This window comes from Eptesicus fuscus, chromosome 11, assembly GCF_027574615.1.
Source record: "Eptesicus fuscus isolate TK198812 chromosome 11, DD_ASM_mEF_20220401, whole genome shotgun sequence".
NCBI lineage: Eukaryota > Metazoa > Chordata > Mammalia > Chiroptera > Vespertilionidae > Eptesicus > Eptesicus fuscus.
The window spans coordinates 69,220,090-69,225,659 of NC_072483.1; positions in this window are offsets into that span (position 1 = coordinate 69,220,090).

Genomic DNA, 5,570 nt, shown 5'->3' on the forward strand with positions numbered 1-5,570 from the left:
AAGTCGTTGGATAGGCTTCCAAAGGTGATGCAGCAGCTTGATACAACTATAGGCACTGACTTTGGTCCAGCATTGAGGTAGGAGCTTTCTCTATTTAACCTCATTCAAGCCCCTGTAGATACAAAGCCCCTCAGGTCAGCCATGGCTCTCCCTGCTTTTCAGGATCCCCTAGAGACCATCCATAGAATGCAAGACTTGCCTACAGCAGTCTGACAACCAGTTATCCAAAGGAAACAGCGTTTGGCTAAAAGGCAAATGACACCAATTCATTACACTGAGGATTCTGGGTAACATAATTGAACTTCTTCTTGCCTCAGTTTCCCTATAACCTAACCTATTGACACCTCTTTGAAGTACTCTGAGGCCATCCTCTCTACCATCTTTGAGGCTGTTCAAATGCAAAGTCAAGATGAAATTCCAGTCTTGCCATGCACCTGCTCTGTGACTTTGGGCAAGCTCCTCTCCCCACCTGTAGCTAGATCGTTAGGGACACCTTCCTCGCAGTGTGGTTCCACGGCTTAATAGGGAACATGTGGAGGAAGCCTAAGCAGAGCCCAGAGCCTCACCAATTCTCAATAAAAAATAACTACAAATAGCTCATAGCAACCAAAATTTGTACATTTTCAAGACACCACCACAGAGGAAATGATAGTTAACATTGAGGTGCTGACATTTATTGTCTGAAATGTAACAGTGCCTGCCTCTCAGATGTTTATTATCATGAGACAAGGCCATTATTAGAACTAGTATGAATGCTCAAATTTTTCCTTTTCAGTTTGCTATTTATTGTCAAAAATTTCTCTGCACTAGAGAAGAGAAAGTCATTTCATCCCATCTACGCATGAACAGTTATTAATTAAACTTGAAAGAAAATAAATTTCTCAAACTTTTAAAACTACAGAGATACATTCACAAGTATGTAAATACTTTGTTAAACCCTGAGCCAAAACATGAGAGCAATGAGATTATATAGTACCCTTCCTAATATTAATGAAAATAGCCTTAGTAAGCATATTAGCAATTTAGACAAGATTTCAAGAAAGTTTTTTACTTCAAAATATTTCTAAAAGTGTTTAAAGAAATAGCATAATTTAAGTGCTATTCATACATTGTTATTAATATTTTTATGAGATTAGCCCCCCAAAAAAAAAATATTACCTTTGATACGTTTTAGTATGAGAACCTGAGAGTAAGTGAGCTACCTTATGGGAGCAGTTGTGTCTCTGGTGTATCTGCATGGATTTTGTAATCTAAGACACAGATTCAAATTTAGATATAAAACCCATTATTGTTTTTTGTTTTCAGGCCTTCACATTTCTTTTTTTAACCAAATGCATCAATGAAAACATTTCATTTTATATAGTTACTAGTGGCCTGGTGCACAAAATTCATGCATGGGGGGGTATGTCCCTCAGTCCAGCCTGCACCCTCTCCAATCTGAGACCCCTTGGGGGATTGGGCCTAAACCGGCAGTCGGACATCCCTCTCACAATCCGAGACCGCTGGCTCCTAACTGCTCACCTGCCTGCCTGCCTGATCACCCCTAACCACTCTGCCTATTGGCCTGATCGCCCCCAACTGCCTCTCCTTCCGGTCTGATCACCCCTAACTGCCCTTCCTGCCAGCCTGATTGCCCCCAACTGCCCCCCCTGCCAGCCTGATTGCCCCCAACTGCCCCCCACTGCTGGCCTGCTTGCTCCCAACTGCCCCCCCTGCCAACCTGCTCACCCCCAACTGCCCCTCTGCTGACCTGTTTGCCCCCAACTGCCCTCCCCTGCCGGCCTAATCACCCCTAACTGCCTTTGCCTTGGCCCCACCACCATGGCTTTGTGCAGAAGGACATCCAGAAGGTCTCCTGGAAGGTCTCCTGGTCTAATTAGCATATTACCCTTTTATTAGTATAGATCATATTGCACCTCATGATAATCTTGACCATTTCTATTAATACCTTGGAAAAGTATACATTTATTTGAAAATATATTCTTTTGAGATATTTTTGGCCAAAGTTATAGCCTTTAATTTCTATCTTGAAAAAAAATGTTCCAATTTTTACCTAAAATATAGTTCGCTTAATAACTATAAATATCAGAGCCCAACCTATATTTCTTATGGAAACAATCTCTCTGACACTTGTCTGCAGAAAATCTGAAAATTTTAGACCACTATTGCTTCACAGTCATTCTCTTTCCATTCCTTTTTACAAATCTAATAGAGTCTCTGGGAAGGTAATCAAATATCCTATATAATAAAAGCCTAATAAGCTAAGTGTCCAGTCATCAGTTCAACCAATCAAAGCATAATATACTAATGATATGCTAAGGCCACTCAACCATTTGCTATGATGTGCACTGACCACCAGGGGGAAGACACTCCGACCAGTAGGTTTGCTTGCTGCTGGGGTCCGGCTGATCGGGACTGAGCAAGATGGGCCTGACACACCCTGGAGCCTTCCCTAGCTGGCCAACCTCCTGCATCCCTCCCAGGCCCCGATCATGCACCAGTGGGGTCCCTCGGCCTGGCCTGCGCCCTCTCGCAATCTGGGCTGAGGGACCCCCTTCCCCTAAGTGCACGAATTTCATGCACAGGGCCTCTAGTTAATATATAATCATCATAAGTATTTAAAATTTTAAAATTTTTTGTTAGCCAATTTCAAGGACTTGGATTTTCTTCTTCTTCTTCCTGTCTCAAAGACACACCAAAAAAAACTAAGACATCCATGTAGCTGCCAGTGTCAAATCCTCACACAATGATAAGACAATGGAATTTTTAAATAAACCAAATGATTTTCTGGCCAAAGCATTTTTTTTGAGTCATGTGAAAATGTGTTTAATAGACCAAGGTGGTTTTGTTTTTTTTCTTTACATTCTCCAAGGACTGAATGAGAACCAAGTTTTGACAATCTGCCCAGCAGGATTGTTCGAGTGTGGTGTCCCAGGCAGGCAAACTGGCACTCAGCAGCCTCGTTAGCATAATTCTGATATGCACGTCCCACGAGGCAGTCCTTCCAGTCAAGGGTGGAGTCAAAGAAGTCAGCAGACCAAAGTCAAAGCCAGATGGAAAATCACAGACTCAACAACACAAATGTTTGTTTTCTCAAGAATAAAGTAGGTGCTAGGGCACAAATACGCTAGCTTTCTCACTCCTCTTGAGATCTGAAGCCGCAGCTTCTACTCTAAGAGGTGGAAACAGGAGTCACCTTAGATCAGATGCTTTGTTTCAGGAAGTTCACCAGAAATGACCCTTTATATGTAAATTTTGAAGCAAGTGACTTTCAGCAGCACTGGGGGAAAGTTCAAGAGTGTTTTTGGACTTTGCAGTGGCCTTGGACTCAAATCCTACTGGCAACCCAAATGCCTGTGGTCCTCCCAATCAACTAGCTTGAAACTATGAGTTTATTTGGTGTCTAAGGACCCTTCTATGAGACAGAGAAGTAGTTCCAGATACCTCTTTTAGGTTTAAAGTTTTAAGCTTAGTCTATTTAGATTGGGGCCAATAGTAAGAAAATAAAACAACCAGATGGGAAACTTCCCAGAAGTAGGAAGGTGGAGTTTAGTTAGGTAGTCTGGGTTTAAAACTAGAGCCCCTGTACTGGGGATGTCTCATGGCTGATGATGTCATAGGATCCTTCCTGAACTAGTCACCATGGCAATCTGAGCTGTCCTCAAGGCAAGGTCAGCTTAAGATCTTCAGAGGCCCTAAATACTGAGAAGAGTATGTTTCCTATCAATCACCATCTCTACCATAAATGTCATTCAAAATAATAATTATACTAAACCATCAAGCAGGGATAAGAAAGAATCCAGTACAAGAGTAAAAACTAATCCATAATGCCAATTTTATGCTTCTATTGCAATATCAAAACTTTCAAAAGAACTTTTTACCACAATTTTGGTGCCCCATTGTAGTCTGAATTTAGAGTTGTTCAGCCCTGCCTTGAGGGAAATGTACAACTTTTCCGGGATCCAAAGACCCTGGACCTATTTTTGCCTAGAGAACTCAGAGCCAAATGAACACTCATGTGTAATAACCAAAGTGCTTCCTCTGGGTCACTGTGACTTGCACTAGGTAGTCGCATATTCTGTTTCCAGCAACACCGTGGAGACAAAGAGACCAGGGCTGTGGCTATATCCCATGCAAGAGGAAATGTAGACCGAAACGAGGGCAATGGGGTGAAAATAAGGTACTGGACAGAGAAATATTGTGAATGTTAAGTCAAGCTAAGTGGTGGATTGGGGTTATGAGTGAGGGGAACAGTATGAATAAGGGAGGGAGAGTTTCCCATTGGGTTACAGGAAAATAGAAATTATAAGAAGAGGAGAAGGAGATAGTTGAGAGGATAAAGAGAGACATGGTGATTTGGGTTTGTGGCAGATTGAACTTTCTGGCTGTCTCTCCGTTTCAAGTTGGATATTCCTATAACAGGGGGCACAGATGTGAATCGAGAGCTTGTGAGAATGAGGACTGGGAGTCACCCACATGTTTGAAGAGAAGGCGCCTACAAGAACACTGTTAGTGTAAAAGCGAATTCAATGTGGCGGAAGCAATAACAGAAGAATGGCCCACGAGGAATAATGAGGAGAAGAGATGAGAGTACAGATGGAGAAGCTAATCAGAGAGAAAAAGACATTTTTTTTTTTCTCTGAGAAGGAAGATGAAGCAAAAATTCCTGGCCACAGGGTTACCTTTGAGCTGAAAGGAGAGTTGAAGACGTTCCCATCAAGTAGCCTTGCCCTTCTCAGAAATTAGGAAATTATGTCATTTCTGAGCAAGATAGGACCAGAGGTAAATGAAAACCTCAAAGAGAACAAAAAAAGATAGGAAACACTTGATAAGCCAATGGATTCAAGGTAGAAAGGAGGATTAAAAGTCTGGGATGATCAGAAGAGGAGTCGAGTCTAATTGAGAAGGGTGTCCAGAAGGGGAAAAAAAATCAGATGAATGGAAAAAGGTGGGTAGAATAATAACCACTAGTATGTTTTTGCATTTATCTTCAAATATTTTGGGTAAAGAACAGAAAAATAATTCTCAGATAACTACAATCTAAAAACTGACACTTTTCTAAAGAATGGGTCCTGTCGTATTTCAAATCTTATTGAATAGCCTTTACACAAATCCCAAATGTATTATGACCTAGACATTTCACCTAGTAAAAGAAACAAGATCCTCAAACCAAACATGGACAAGAAAATAATTAGGTATTTTAAACGTTCTGCTTAAATAAGATCATTTTCCCAGCTTTATTGATACATAATTGACATACTGTATTGTATAAGTTTAAGGTATACAATATGTTGATTTATTAAATCACAAAATGATTACCACCACAGTGTTAGCTAACACCTGCAACATCCACATAATTACCATTTCTCTTCTGTTGTGAGAACATTGAAAATCTGCTCTCTTAACTACTCTCAAGTCTATAGTATAGTAACATGCTACATTTCAAATCCCCAGAACTTACTCATCTTATAACTGAAAGTTTGTGCTCTTTGACCAACATCTCCCCATTTCCTCCACCCCCAGCCTCTCATAACCATTATTCTAGTCTCTGTTTCTATGAATTCAGCTTT